This window comes from Carcharhinus amblyrhynchos, chromosome 5 (assembly GCF_965287045.1).
Source record: "Carcharhinus amblyrhynchos chromosome 5, sCarAmb.v2.hapA, whole genome shotgun sequence".
Classification (NCBI taxonomy): domain Eukaryota; kingdom Metazoa; phylum Chordata; class Chondrichthyes; order Carcharhiniformes; family Carcharhinidae; genus Carcharhinus; species Carcharhinus amblyrhynchos.
This window is the reverse complement of record NC_137328.1, coordinates 53713140-53729706: the sequence shown is the minus strand read 5'-3', so window position 1 is coordinate 53729706 and position 16567 is coordinate 53713140. Positions and strand designations below refer to the sequence as shown.

At 39.2% G+C, this 16567-nt stretch overlaps 1 protein-coding gene across 1 annotated transcript in view; it reads right to left on the bottom strand.

The window, feature by feature from the left end:
• Positions 1-13273: 13273 nt before the first annotated feature.
• The window catches only part of ptch1 (patched 1), a 78605-nt gene continuing 75311 nt past the window's right edge, over positions 13274-16567 (bottom strand). The window contains exon 24 of the mRNA XM_080188792.1: positions 13274-16128. The gene's annotated coding sequence lies outside the window, so the exon portion shown is untranslated. The remainder of the gene's footprint in view (positions 16129-16567) is intronic.

Genomic DNA, 16567 nt, shown 5'->3' with positions numbered 1-16567 from the left:
CAGTATTTCCTGTTCATGCCCCTCAAGTTCACCCTCATAATATGCTGGGGGCAGGTACTGAAATCAGCAACTCCCCCACCATAAGTAAATAAGCACTTAAAGGTCAATTTGGCTTGTTAGCAGGCTTGTTGACCAGGAAAATACACTGCCTGCGCCATAAAATGGCTGGTGTAGGCAGGCAGGAGTAGACAGGTTGTCTTTTGAGACAAAGGTGAAAAGAGGCAGGAAGGAATGGGGCACCTCATTCAGAGGGAGTCCTACGCACTCAGTGACACCCACTCCTGTCCCCACAAGATGTCACCCACACCTCGTCACCTAGCCTCCAAAACTTGGCCGCGCCATCCCACACTCACTGCCGTAAAAGCCCAGAGCCCTCCTGGTTCAGGCAGCCACTCACCCTCTGCATGCTGCTTCCTACTACTGAGCTCTAGTGGCGGCGGGACTGTGACAGCTGATGGGATGGGACTCTGCTCAGTGAGGGGCAGAAGTCCCACTCTTACCTTAATTTGACCAGCTGCATACATTGCAGCCAGAGAAGCCCCAGTGGAACAAATGTTCAGCCAATAGCAATTCCCACAGGACAACCATATAGATTAAATTCTTTTCCCTGCTCCCACTGGCACCTCCAACTTCAGCCACCAACCTCATCCTTTGCATAATACAACTCTTCACCACACATCCACCTGATGCATATTTGCCCAATGGGTTACATTATGCATTTGACATTCTTCGTGAAGGAAGTCTTCAGTCAATTTGCTTCACTCAAAATGATATCATGAAATGGCTGAACACACTGGATAAAGCAAAGACTGTGAAGCTCAACAACATCCCAGTTGTAGTGCTGAATATTTGTGTTTCAGGACTAACCAGAAATGTCTCCATCCAAGCTGCTCCAGTACAGCTACCGCACTGGCATTTACCCAGCAATGTGGAAAATTGCCCAGGTATGTCCTGTAGACAAAAGCAGGACAAATCCAATCATGCCCCATCAGCCTACATTTAATCAGCAGCAAATTAATGGAAGATATTATCAACCATGTCAACATGGTGAGTTAGCAAGCTGTCCAGTTGGGACCTCGCCGCACCTTAACTCTAGTGTGAAAAAAAATTTGCTCACTTTATTGGACTAAAAGGGAACATGGCTGAAGCAACAACTTGCATTTATTTAGTGCCTTTTAATGTAGCAAAACAATCCAAGACAAGTCACAGGAGCATTATAAAATGATTACGGCAAACCACATAAGCAGGTATTGGTATAGGTGACTGATACTTTGGTCAGGAGATAGGTTTTAAGGAGTGTCTTAAAGAAGGAAAATAGGTTAGAGAGGTGGAGAGATGTAGGGAAGGTATTCCTGAACTTGAGACCTGGGCTGGAAGCCTGGCCACCAATAGTGGAACAATTCATCACTGGAACGCTCAAGAGGCCAAGATTAGAGAAGTATTGATACCTCAGAAGATTGTGGAGCTGGAAGTTTTACAGAGATAGGAAGGGTGTGAAGCCATGGAGGGAAAGAAAAAATACTAGATGTAAGTGTGGGGAATATGATCAGTAAGTTTGCAGGTGTTCTGAAAATTGGTGTTGTTGTAAATAGTGAGGAGGAAAGCCTTAGATATAGACGGGCTGGCCAGATGGGCAGAACAGTGGCAAATAGAATTTAATCCTGACAAGTGTGAGTTGATGTATTTTGGGAGGACTAAGTGTTGGAAAGTGGGATTAGCAAAGATAGTGCTCGCTGGCTGGCGCAGACACGATTGGCCAAAGGGCCTTGTTGTGCTATAAAACTCTGAGTACATAACTCTGTGTACCATTCAACAATAACCTGCTCACTGACACTTTACCAGATAACCCAGCTCTTGACCTCATTACTGTCTTAGTCGAGACATGGTCAAAAGAGCTGCATTCCAAATGTGAATGATTACCTTTGGCATCAAGACAACATTTGACTGGAAACATTCAGCAGGTCTGGCTGTACCTGTGGAGAGCGTAAAACATAATTAACATTCTCAGACCAGTGTCTTGTGACTTTTCATCAGATTTCTGCCAACTGGCATGCCAACTTATTTTTAACTAAGGCTGCCCTGCAGCAATAACAAATTCCAGATGGCTTAAGCAAGCTAAAGTTTCTGCCCCTCAGTCAAAGGAAGTCCTTACAGAGCTGCTGACCAAGTCAGAAACACGAACAATCTGAGCAGCACCAGAATATAGCATTGGACACAACTGTAAGGAGGACATGGCCGTTGGAGAAAGGTAAGTAGCAGGTTTTGGATGGGGACAGATCTGTTCATCCGGTACTTGAATATAAAAATCTAGGCTGACGTTGCAGTGCGGTACTGAGGGAATACTTTGGCAGTATAATCTTTTAAATGAACCATTAATGAGAAGCTCTATCTGCACTCCGAAGTAGATATAGTAAGCCACCTATAGGAAGATGGTGGCTTGTTAAATCGTTGCAGTCTGACATCTTGAAGATCAGCAAATTCTTTTATGCTGGATTGCATGTAGTGAAGCCCACAGACAGCACAGTCTCCCAGTCCTGCTTGGCTTCCATCATGAAAGTCTTAGATGACAGCAGGCAGGCAGGAGAACCTGGATAAACAGCTAACACTGTATGAGTTGACTAAGGCACTTAAATCCTTGGAGACAAGTAAAACTCACAGAAGGGGCAAGTTCATCAGGCAGTGGTCTGCACATAACCTCATAGAGGCTCTGCAGGATAAGGAAATAAAGTCGTAGAATACCTACAGTGAGACCTTTCGGCCTATAGAGCCTGCAATGATAAAAATCCCACCCAAGCCCTACCCTTCTAACCCCATGTATTTACCCTGCAAATCCCCCTGACATTAAGGGGCAATTTAGCATGGCCAGTCCACCTAACCTGCATGTCTTCGGACAGTGGGAGGAAACCAGAGCACCTGGAGGAAACCCATTCAGACATGGGAAGAACGTGCAAATTTCACACAGTCACTCAAGGCTGTAACTGAATCCAGATCCCTGATGTTGTGAGACAACCGTTCTAACCACTGTGCCACCATGCCGCCCCACCATAGTGGATCTTGTCAGATGGTTCTCTGAACAGACTGTCAAAAATATTTGGCAGAATAACTCATCACCAGAGTTTTCAAATAAGCACTAAAACATAGCTTGGTTAGTGGTGAAAAAGGGCCTCCCCTTCAGATCCTTCCTACATTGCCTGGAGTCTCACCTCATCTGCACACTGCCTTCAAAGTGACTGTGGTGGGGAAGAGACTGTTGTCCACCTTCTTCTGTAAAGTGCCTTTGGAAAGAAGGTCTGGGGAGATGAAGTGGTTTTTGTTGAGGTTCATTCCAAGCAGCTTCATGACGCAGGAATCTGTGCTCTACAGGCTAATCCCAGGGAAGCACACCGAGATAAACATCAACTGTTCATCAACTCTGTGGAAGACGCTCTTTGGTCTGCCTGCAACTTGTTGTTAGTCTTCCAGTGCAACGAGTTGTCCTCAGACAAGTGTCGGAGACTGGCACATTCCAAAGCCCAGGATTATGTGCTGAGGGGTACACTAAAACTTGGGGCAGTTGCTGCAGAGACACAATGTCTAAGACCTTTCAGCCACAGTGAACCGAGGAGAAGGGAATTGTATACAACCCCCTCAGGATGTAAGGCTCACATTGAATGTATATGGTGAATATTATTTATATTAGAATTGTATTGAAGCACCTCATAGTATGACTTGATCCATGCAGACAACTTAAATATCATTGCATCTTCTGTAATAACGGTTTTGAAATGTCTGTAATTTTCTTTTGAAGCACCTCAGAATGCAACATGATGTATGTAGAAAACTTGAACTTCATATTATGGCCTTTTTTAAATGTTTGTAATATTCTGTCAGATGTTTTCCAAATGAAAAATATATTTTTGCAAAAGAAAGTAAAAGACCCTGTGGCAGTATTTTGAAGAGGAGCAGAGAAGTGTCCCTGGTGTCCTGACCAATATTAATCCCCAATCAACATCATACAAACAGATTATTTGGCCATTATTACATTTCTGTTAATGGGAGCTTGTTGTGTTTAAATTGGATGTCACCTTACTACATTACAACAATGGTACACTTCAAATGTACACATTATTAGCTGTAAAGTACTTTGGAATGTCCTGAGGTCACAAAAGATGCTATATTTCCTCTGGATGCTACAGTTTCCTCCCACAGTGCAAAGATTGTGCGTTAGGTTGACTGGACATGTTAAATTAACCCTTAGTGTCCCGGAATGTGAGAGGTTAGAGGGATTAGCAGGGTAGCTAAGTGTGGATAAGACCTGGATGGGATTGGTGTCAGTGCAGACTCGATGGGCCGAATGGCCTCCTTCTGCACTGTAAGGATTCTATGATTCTATGATAAATGCAAGTCCTTCTCTTACTTCAATGTCTACTAAATGCATGGTAGCAAGTCACCAAGGCTACTTCAATCAGCATCTTCTAAACCTGCAACCTCTTTTGACTAGAAAGACATGGGGAGCCGATGCATGGGAACACCATCACTTGCAAGTTTCCCTCCAAGCCACATACCATCCTGACTTGGAAGTATATCCTCTTCCCTTCATTATTGCTGAGTTAAAAGCCTGATTCTCTCGCACTAACAACATGGATCGCACAAATGAAATACAGTTCAAGAAGTGGCTCACCATCATCTTCTCAAGGGCAATTTGGATGGGCAATAAATGCTGGCCTTGTCAGTGACTCTCACGTCCCATGAATGGGAAAAAACCTAATGTGATAATCTCAGCCTGTGGAAGGACTACCCATCCAACAGGTCAAGGAAATTGAGTCTCTGTCTATGCATCTTGTTAAGCGGGTCGTGCCTCTTGTGCATCTCTCTCCAGTCCCTACTTATCCCACCACATCATTGTCATTGCTGTTGTGGATGGTGATTGTCTTGCTCTTCTGATGTACTGTAAAACATCCAATGTGGATCCCATCAGCTAGTGTCTGTTTGAAAGCCTCCAAACTTCTCCAAAAGCTGTGTGATCTCAAAAACTCCCTGCCAACATTTGCCACAGGGACCTGACAAAGCAGCAGTAAAAACTCAGCCTTTATTGATTACAGACTATCTGAAGTTGATAGACCCCCATGAAGTGCACCTGCTATTCACCTCCTTTTTACTGGTCAGTTACTGAATCCTAGGAAACCCATGTATTAAATCCAAAGGCAAAATTAATTTGTATGAAAAGGCGTAAGTTTGCATCCACTTATCACCTTAAATGAATGCCTTTACTATCCACCAGCCTCCAGTAATGATTGTCCTGATTTTGGCAAGCATGATACTCGTGCAGCCAAATGCATCAAAGTAAAATGTAAAATCAGCGCATTGAAGCTGGGTTGTGGTCCCATTTTTTGTAACAACATATAACTACCCACCTGCTTCCAATTGTCCTTTTACTTCTGTTCTGCCGAGACTCACTGTACTATCAAGAAAGTGATGAAACAGTAATCTGTTGCCAAATTTGAAATGGCATTATTAGCGGAAAAACAAGAGTTTTCCCAGTGTCATATTCAATTTTCCTCCTCCAAATGACATTAATTTAAAAAGGACCAAATGAATTGGTCATTGTGGGCCAGAAGTTTGGCTCTGTATTGCCAAATGTTTCAGGATAGCTGCCTGGATGTCTGGAGTACTCATCAGATTATCTACCTGATTCCTGGTTTCTTATGAACATACATATGAACTTGAAGCAGGAATAGGCTATTCAGCCCCTTAAACTTATTCTATCATTCAATAAGTTCATGTCTGATCTGATCATGGCCTCAGCTCCACTTTTCTTCCTATTCACTATACGCTTTGACTCTCTTGTCACTCAAGACATATCTAATTCAGCCTCAAAAAATATTCAATGATCTTGCTTGCACCGGTCTCTAGTGAATAGAATTTCATAGACTCTGAGAGAAAATAAATTATCCATGTCTCCATCTTAAATGGGAGACCCCTTAGTTTTAAATTGTATCCCCTGGTTTCAGTCTCTCCCACCAGGGGAAACATCCTTTCAGCATCCCACCTCATATGTTCCTCCCATGATCTCATGTGTTTCAATAAGAGTGTTTCTCATTCTTCAGAACGCTAATGGATACATCCCACCTTGTCCAACATTTCTTCATAAGATAACCCCCTCATCCCAGAATCAGGTGAACTTCCTCTGAATTGCTTCTAATGCAGATATTTCAATTCTTAAATAAAGAGACCAAAACCCTACTTGTAACCCCAGATGTGGTCTCACCAACTGCAGCTGCATTAAAATTTCTCTTATATTCCATTTCTTTTGCAATAAACAACAACATTCAATTTGCCTTCCTAATCATATGCTGCTTTTTCGTTCTTTCTGCCAAAGCCAACAAGTTCACATTTTCCCATATTATACATCATATGCCATTTCTGTTCCTACTCATTTAACCTATCTGTATCCCTTTGCGGAGTTATGTCCTCTTCACAAATTACTCTCCTACCTCCCTTTGTATTACCAGCAAATTTAGCAATCATACTCTGATCCTGTCATCCATATCATTAATATATAGTGTAAATAGTTGAGACCGAAGCAGTTACCCTTGTTGCACTCCACTTGTCACATCTTGCTAACCCAAAAATGACAAAATTATGCCTCTAAGTTTCCTGTTAGATAACCAATGCTCTGACTAGGCTCTTTTTTGGGTAATAAACTTTGATTTGGCACCTTGTCAAATGCTCTCCAGAAATCTAAGTACAGACATCCACAGATTCCCCTTTATCCATGCTGCTTGTTACTTCCTCAATGAACTCTAATAAATTAGTCAAACACAATTTTCCTTTCACAAATCCTCATTGATTTTGCCTAATTGGATTGACATTATCTAAGTGCCCTGCTATAACCTCCGTAATAATAGATTTCAGCATTTTCCCTACAATAGATTTTAGGCTAACTGACCTGAGGTTTCCTGCTTTCTCTTGTCCACCATCTTGAATATATTTGCTATTTTCTAATCTGATAAGTCCTTTCCAGAATCTAGGGAATTTTGGGAAATAAAGCCTCAGCAGTTACTTCTTTTAAGACCCAGATGAAGTGCATCAAAACCTGGAGACATGACAGCTTTTACTTCTAGTAACTTTCTCAGCGTACTTTCCCTGGTCATTGTAATTGCTTTAATTCCTCCCTCACTTTCACCTCTTGATGCACACTCTCTCCAAGGAAGTTATTTGTATGCTCTATTGTGAAGACAGATGCAAAATATCTGTTCAGTCAATCCATCATTTCCTTATTTCCATTATTAATTCCCCAGACTTACTTTGTAGAGGACCAACATTCACTTTATTTATTCTTTTCCTGTTTAAATACCTATTAGAAGCTCTTGCTTTCATGTTTATAGCCAGCTTTCTCTCATACTCTTATCTATCTTTCCTTATTAGTTTTTAGCTATCTGTTGCTGTTTTTTAACATTCTGTCCATTCTTTTAACCTGCCACTAATCTTTGCAGACCTGTACATTTTTTCTTTCAATTTGATACTATTTTCTTAATTAGCCATGGATAATATGTCCTTACATAGAGTCTTTCTCACTGGAATGTATCTTTGTTGAGTGATATGAAATACCTCCTTAAAGGTCTGCGACTGCATCTCTACTGACTTATCCCTTAGCCTAATTTCCCAGTTCACGCATAATTTCCCAGTTCACTTTCGCTAGCTTTATGTTCATACCCTCAAAATTGCTCTTATTTAGGTTCAAAACACTAGTCTTAGACCCACTCTTCTTTTCTCTTAAATTGAACGAGAAATTCAATCATATTATGCTCATTGCTACCTAGGGGCACCTTTACTGTGAGGCCATTAAGTAATCCTATTTTGTAGCACAGTACCAGATCTAGAATAGCCTGCTCTTGATTGGCTCTATGATATGCTTCCCTAAGAAACTATTCTGAAAACACTCTATAAATTTACCTTCCAGGCTACATTTGCAAATTTGATTTGCTCAATTTAATGTAGAATAAAATCACTCTTGAATATCAGCATACCTTTCTCACAGTCACCATTATTTTCTCTTGTATACCCTGTCCTACAGTGTGGTTACTATTAAGGGCCCATAAACTACTCGCACTTTACTATTTCTTATCGCTACCAATATGTTTCTACAACTTAATCTTTAGAACTAGGTCATCTGTTTCTATTGTAGTGTCATCCTTAATTAACTGCCTGTTCTTCCCAAATGTCATGTATATTTGAATATTCAGGTCCCAGGCTATGTCATCCTGCAATCATGTCTCTGTAATAGATATGAGATCATACATGTCAATTTATATTTGAACTGTCAATTTATCTATTTTGTTATGAATACTACATGCACTCAGATACAGACCCTTTAACTCTGTATTTTTACCATAGTTGTACTGTCCGGTCTTATCTGTTGGCACACTTTAAGTTTGCACACACTGTTCCTTCCTATCAAGCTCTGGTTTTCACTTCTCTTATTGCTCCCTCCTTCTCTTGCTGCGTCATCTCTCTTTAATTGATCACATTTTCCCACACTTTATTCCTCATCCCCACCATTTAGTTTAAAGCCCTCTCAACCCCCATAGTTATACAACTTGTCAGATCACTGGTCCCAGCAAGGTTCAGGTGAAGACTGCCCAAACTGTGGAGATGCTTTGGCAGAGCCTGAAGGACATATTTCATAACACTTAGCAAAGATACTTCCAGTGAAAAGGACTCTATGGAAGGATGTCCCACTTTTCCTGGTACTAGTGCCAGTTCTCCATGGATCGAAACCCATTAGTCCATACCAATTTTTAAGCCATGCATTCCACTCCCTAATTTATTTATCCAATGTCAATTTATTCATGGCTTAAGTATTTTCTTTTGTATCTTCCAGAATCTGACCATGTTGAGGGCACAGCCCCTACCAGCTGGGAGAAGCTCAGGAAGAAAAGGATTTGCGGGAAGAGTAGAAAGGTAGGAGCCAATCAGCACATCCACTTTCTAGCCTCATATATGTATGGAAACTTTACATGCCTGCAGCAAATTCTTCTTTCTGCTACTTTAATAAAAGTATTCTGAATAAGGTGGTGTCCATTATGAGAAGTAACTTCTAGCCTGATTTCTTCTTCATAACCTGTACAACTGAACTGCAATGGAATCACGATTTGCTGCATTCCTATTATCTGCAATCATTTTTCTGGGAGTTGGAACTTAGATTTTCAGAAATTAGTTAAAATGAAATTTGTTTTACATTACTTTTTTCGTATTCTCTGGTATATGTCAAATAAATAGTTGTCCGAATGCCTGGTACCTGGTAAAATTCACTACCTATGGAGAATTTTTGCATCAGTTGTGAATCAGAGTTTTAGGTTATATTGGCAGCTATTTTTTCAAGAATCTATGTCTTTAAGTGGGGGAAAAACAGGTCTTGTTTGTATATGCTGGAAATTTGGTTACATTAAATAAGCCATTCAGAAATAACAAATTTCAAGGTTGTGAAATTACAAAATCTTGCCATGAGATATCAACATCAGAGGCTAAACACATCTGCTTGAAATTCTTCTCTTTTTTAGTGGACATATTACTTGTTCCAAAAATTGGTTAATACTGTCAGTAAAATAGCTGAGAGAGGAATTTCAGGCAAGCTCATTAAGCATTTTCCTGCTAGTATCCCATTGTACAATTTCAAGGCCCCCCTGTCACAATAAAGAGACTCAATCACCCTACAGTTTCCATTATCTCCAGATGGATTCTCTCCATTATGGCACATGACTGGAGATCCAGTTTAAAGCAAACAGTGAAATTGACTTTTTCATTACTTCTTACTTTCCAGAGACAAATCATAATATTAGCGATTTCATCCTTTCAATTTAGAAGAGATGCATTTATGAATGACACCTTTTAAGAAATTCTCAACAAATCCATTGTAATTAAAAGCTTTGTTCTATGTTGCAACAGAGTTCTGCTATAACCTGAATCACCAGATATCCTGACCTTTTACTTCCTGTTTTCTGATACCAGTTGTTGACTGAGTCTGTGTTGTGGCTCTTTAAAGGTGCAACCTTGAACAATATGCTTAATACATAAATCTATGTAGTCAGTATGGAACAATCTTATTCACAATCTTTATTCCAAGACAGGAAATTTCACAAGTATAATGGTTATATGTAGAACTTCATGTTGCATAATAGGTTCAGTCTTTGAAATATCACACATTCTACAGTCATCTCACCAAGAACGATGCCTGTAAATATCAAAATAATAGAACTGGTTGGGAAGATTGGTTGGAACATTTATTCTTTCACTTCTGGAACTAATGTTTTAGATCAAAGTCTGGAAACACTCAGCAGGGCAGGCAACATTTGTGGAGAGAAAACAGAGTTAACGTTTCCGGTTAATGGCCCTTCATCAGAAACATACTGATGAAAGGTCACTGACCTGAAAGGTTAACTCTGTTATCCTCAAAAGTTGCCTAACCTGTGGAGCATTTCTAGCATTTTTTGCTTTCATTTCAGATTCAGATAAGGGAGACAGTTATGCAATTGTAACAGCACAGTCATTTACAATTCTTGTATTCTGAATTTTGGAGCAGGCATTGAAATGAAAGTTATTTGTAACAAGCTAGTTATGTTTGTTTAAGCAAACATTTTATTATGAGCCAATATTCTTTGGGGAAGCCTTTGTTGTTTCCAGGAATTCCTATATGTCCCAAAGAGGCAGAACAAAGAGGGGATTATCAACCCAGAAATTTGCCTTTGGCTCAGTTAGGAATTAGCACAGGACTGGGCTCTCTTCTCTAGAATAAAAGGCTAAGGTGTGTCCTGATAGAGGTCTTTAAGTATCTGAAAGGAGTTATTAGGCAGACATAGAGATGTTTGCATTTGTGGGTGACCCAATATATTCACTCAAAGTCCAATAGGGGAATTAGAGAAACATTTTCATCCAGAGAATGGTGCAAATGGCGTACTTATGGAGAAACCTTAAACAGAAATAGGGGCATAAGAATTAAGAGCGAGTAGGCAATTCAGCTCTTTGAACCTGCTCCGCCATTCTATCTAAGCATGGCTGATCTCCATCTCCTCCTAACTCCACTTCCCTGCCTTTTTTACATAGCCCTTTATCTCACTTTTGATCAAATATTTATCTATCTCTTTCTTGAATCCATTGATTGATCCTGCATCCACTGCACTCTGTAGGTTGTGAATCTATGGAACTCACAAGAGTTCTATAGATTCACAACCCACTGTGAGAAGTATCTGTTTCTTGTCTGTCTTGAACCTCCCTTCCTCTTACTCTGCAACCATGACCTCTTGTCCTAGACTGTTCTAGAAGGGGGAACATTTGATTAACATTTAGATTATCAATCCCATTGAATATTTTGTATACATCAATCAAATCCCCTCTTTATTCTATACTCCAGTAAGTACAAGCCCAAGCTACTCAATCGCTCCTCATATGGCAGCCCTTTCAAACTTGAATCAATCTAGTGAACCTCTTTTAAACCGCCTCCACTGTCACCACATCCTGCCTCAAAGAAGGTGACCAAAACTGAATACAATATTCCAAGTGTGGTCTCACCAATGCCTTATAGAATTGTAACACCACTTCTCTATTTTTATACTCGATATCCTTTGCTAAGATTCCATTTGCCTTCATTGTAACATTCTGCACTTGCATGCCCACTTCGAGACTCATGCACAAGGACACCCAGATCTCTCTGCACAAACACTTTTTGAATCTGTTTCCTATTTAAATAGTAATTTGCCCTTTTATTTTTCCAGCCAAAAAGGGTAACCTCACATTTATCCACATTATACTCCATCTGCCAGATTCTGGCCATATCCCTAGCCTGTCAATATCCATTTGTAAATTATTCAATCTCCTCATCACAGCCTGCTTTCCCATTTATCTTCATGTTGTCAGCAAATTCCGCTATGTTACACTCTATTCCTGCTTGTAAATCATTGATATAGATTGTGAATAGTTGTGGTTTGAGAACTGAACCTTAGAGAACTCCACTAGTTACAGATTGCCAACTGGAGAAGGACTCATTTATCCCAATTCTCTGCTTTCTATCAGTCAGCCAATCCTCAATCAAAGCTGCTACTCTAACCCCAACCCTTTTGGATTGAACTTTCTGGAAGTCTCCTGTGTGGCACCTTGTCAAATGCCTTCTGGAAGTCCAGATAGATCACATCCACAGGATCCCCATTATCTATCTTGCTGGTTACATGCTCATAGAACTCTAGCAGGTTTGTTAAACAAGACTTGCCCTTCACAAAACTGAGCTGACACTGGTGAATTGAACTTTGCTTTTCCAGATGCTCAGCCACTTCCTCCTTAATAAGTGACTCCAGCAACTTTCCCACCACAGAGGTCACGCTGACTGGTCTGTAATTTCCCACTTTTTGTCTCTCTCCTTTCTTGGATAAGGGTGTCACATTAGCATGTTTCCAGTCCACTGGTACCTTTCCAGAATCAAGGGAATTTTGAAATATCATCATAACTAATATATCCAATACCTCTGCTGTCACTTCCTTTAACACCCTAGGGTGTAAGCCATTAGGTCCCAGAAACTTATCTACCTTTAAGTCTCTCAGTTTACTGAGTACCTTCTCCCTGGTTATAGTAATTTCACCAAATTCCACTATATTAACTGCAGTTTTGGGACAGAATAATTATATTATACTGTGAAGATAGAGACAAAGTATTGGTTTAGTGCCTCTGCCATCTCTGAGTTTCTCATTATTACCTCACTATTTCCATCCTCTAAAGGGCCAACATCTGCTTTCACTAGTCTCTTTCTCTTCTTTACTTAAGCATCTGAAAGGGAAGTGATTGACCCCATCGTTTTCTAGGGATCAAGTAATTTGCATGTTGCTAGAGGGTACCTGTGCTAGTATTAGTGCAGCTACAGCACTTGCTAAATGGGGGCAGAACTATGGCAAATGTGGAGGTGGTTGGGTGCTTACATGCAGAGCCAGCAAGTCTGGCTGAAAATGGTGCCAAGGCCTGAAAATCAGGCCCTCTTCTAGAGAAAAGGAAAATATTTTTACTCAGCTTTTCAGGGCACAAAACCAGGTTGGAACATCCTTATGGGTGCCACTTTCACCCATTGGGGTATTGTAGGTCTAGGAGCACCTGAGCTGAGATTAGCAGGAATTTCTGATGCTGAATGGCTCTGCTGGGCTGGAATATACCAGAAGGTTTGTGAATTTCTGAGGCTATAAATTCAAAACAATTTACTAAAGCAATAAGAACATGATCCCATGGTTAAGTTATATTATTTTTATTTGTTAGAAATTCTATCAGTGTTTGAACATTAATATTTAGAGAACTTGCACAATTTCCATGTCCCATGATGCATATGGATAAAACACACAAGGCACGTATTCCATGGAAATTGGAACCAAATTATGTAACATTTAGAATAGTTGCTTTCATTTTAACACTGTAAAACATCTTTTCCAAGTGTAAGTTACAATGAAAGTGTGCACTGTAACTGTCTCAGTTATGATCCAACATAATGGTATCATTACATATAAACTCTTTAAAAATATACTTCTGTCAAAAGACTTGATGACTACTATATACACTACAAAAATAAATTTTCATATAAATAAATTATATGGCATACATTTATCTTTGTAACTGAAATGACACAACCCATCTCTGCCAGAACAAGCAGGCGATGAGACCCAGTTTGAATATTTTCCTTTTGCATCCTCATACTAAAATCTACGAGTTCTTAATGTAACTGTTATATATCTTTCCTATTTAGTTATTAACATTAGTAAGCACTTTATACAGATTAAAATCCATTACAAAGTAAAACATAGCTGTAATAGAAGAAAAAAAATCCCTGCATTTTTGTTATAAACTGGCATACAACAAATACTGTAAGAAAACATTCTTATGATACAAAAATATAAATATCACAAAAAATACATTTTTTCTTAAAAACATAGTTGCCAGCCACTGAGAAGTTCTCCCTTTGCCAATGTGACTATAGGAGGAAATGTCTACATTGTGCAGAAGCAGCAGACAGTGGGGGACGGAAGGGAGGAATTACATATACCTATATCTGCATTTGATAGAATCTGTGCCATTGAACAAGAGGGAGAAAATAACTGGTAAGAAGCGACAGACAAGATGCTAAGAAGTGGGAAGTCACTCTGAACTTTTGACACAATCTAATAAGCACTATGGCAGCTGAGGTTAGTTCCAATTAACACCATACAGTTTTTGTTGTGGATCCTGGACGATCTCAGGTCAATCCACCACAAGTGCCACATTGAAACCTGTGGCTTAATGTCACACACGTTTCTATGCCAGAAAGTAAACTTTTTTTATACATAAAAGAATGTTGGCAATTAGGGTTAACCCTTAGTGTGCTAATGGCAGTAGCTTATTTTAATATTTAAAACAGAAAATATAACTCAGTCTACTTGCTATGTGGCACAATTTGGCATCATCTATAAGTTCAATAGCAACAAGACTGTGGCAAAGTACCAAAATAGATCACAATATTCAATGGCCATAAATTCATGTAAAATGGGTGATCATAGTTCACCACCTGTCATACTTATGTCCTCATTTTCCTAGCAGAGAGGTGTAAAATGAGCAGATCCAAAATCACTCATTTCAGGCAAGTGACAAAAGTCAAAATTGCCCCCAAAAAAATACATGAAAATGACTGTCCAAAATATTGTAACTATCATGTTATCACATTTGTATGGAGTTCCTAGTGTTATTTTATTGTATCTGATTACACAAATTATTTTGGATGAATTAACAAATGCATTAAAATAATGCACAAATGAATGTGTTTGTTACAATTATCATTGAAAGCAATTTCATCCCATAATGACAACCTAATTCATTATCAAACAAAACACAAATGCCCAGTAAGCCACTAGGATAGTCATTAACAGAATACTGAGATTCAATCATTGATGTCATTTGGATTTTGGAACATTGAAAAGAAAGAACTTATATTGTACCTTTTATGGCCTCAGGATGCCTCAAACTACTTTATAGCTAATGAAGTGCTTTCTGTTGTGACGTAGGAACTCTCTTTTTTCTTAAAATTCATTTTATATAGATAAAAAGCATAGATTTAAGACTCCTCCTGAAATATTCATACCTTGCATGTCCACCTGATTTGATTACAGTGATGCCAAATGTGTAGTAGTAGATGAGTTTAACATTAACATAAATCAGTGTTAAAAAGAGACAGTTTTCTCCCTCTAAATATTTACAAATAAAGTCAGGATTGGATTTAAACTTTCCTATCACAAGTTCCATTGCTGAATGTACGTCTTTACAAATATTAAAATCTATGCTAAAGAGAACAGTGTCTGAGCTTAATGGTGGGTCATTTTTTAAAAAATGCATTCTATTTAGATTGACAATAAATTAAGAAAAAATATAAAAGAACTGTCTCTGTGTTAGTCCGACAGTTAGAAATTGCAGATACAGTTTATCATTCAAAGAATCTGGAGAGGTTCAATAAATATACACACACTAAGGGTTAAATTAAAACAACACAGACCTGTATAATACACAGCAAGAGTCAAACAACTAAAACTAACAAGGTCATAAAGATTAACGTGCTTTTCTTCATTTCTGATCATTTTAAGAACCACGCATAGCGTGCTTGGAAGTTAACAGTAATGTTTTATACTACCACAGGGTTGTGATATGCAAAATTAAAATATTTTTTAAAATGTGTATCTTTACAAAAAAACCTATCACATGAGCAATATTTGCATAGAATAATTATACAAGTAAATTATACAATATTTTAAGCAGCAGCAACATATGCTGACATTTATGACTAGATTAAGCGTAAATGTGGCACAGATACACAGATCAATGTACATAATGTATAGATCACACAACATTGTTCCCAATCCATTCACAGGAGATTTACAACTCCTAATATTATACTACTTTACATTGTACATCTGTATAATACATATGTGTACATCCTTTAAATATTTTAGAGAATATTTAACAAATAATACAATAGATTAACATTTGCAGTAAACTGTTTTCCCAGTTCAGGATCGCCTGTATTTATAGCCTGGAGTTTCAAGGACTAGGCAAGTGAAGAGTTTTTCCATCTTTGGCCTTCTGTGCATCGTAAATTCCATACTGGAAAGGGTAAAAAAAACTATTAGGAACAGATATTTAAAAATTTCGGTAACTCATTTCACGTTTAAAAAAGCATTTGTTTAAAGACTATGGCCGGGATTTTCCAGCCCTGAAACTGCTAGGCATCGTCATGGGCAGGATGGAAACATGCGAAGTCATTAAAAGTCAACAGCTTTCCAAATTCCCCTGTACCAATCGCGACAATGCACGCCAATGTCAGAACTCGGTCTATGAACCAAGGGCAGCATGTGGCACAGAGGGTAGCACTGCTGTCTTACAGTGCCAGGGATCTGGGTTTGATTCCCGACTTGGGTCACTGCCTGTGTGGAATGTGCACGTTCTCCCTGTGTCTGCGTGGGTTTCCTCCCGGGTACTCTGGTTTCCTCCCACAGTCTGGAAGATGTGCTGGTTAGGTGCATTGACCTGAACAGGCGCCAGA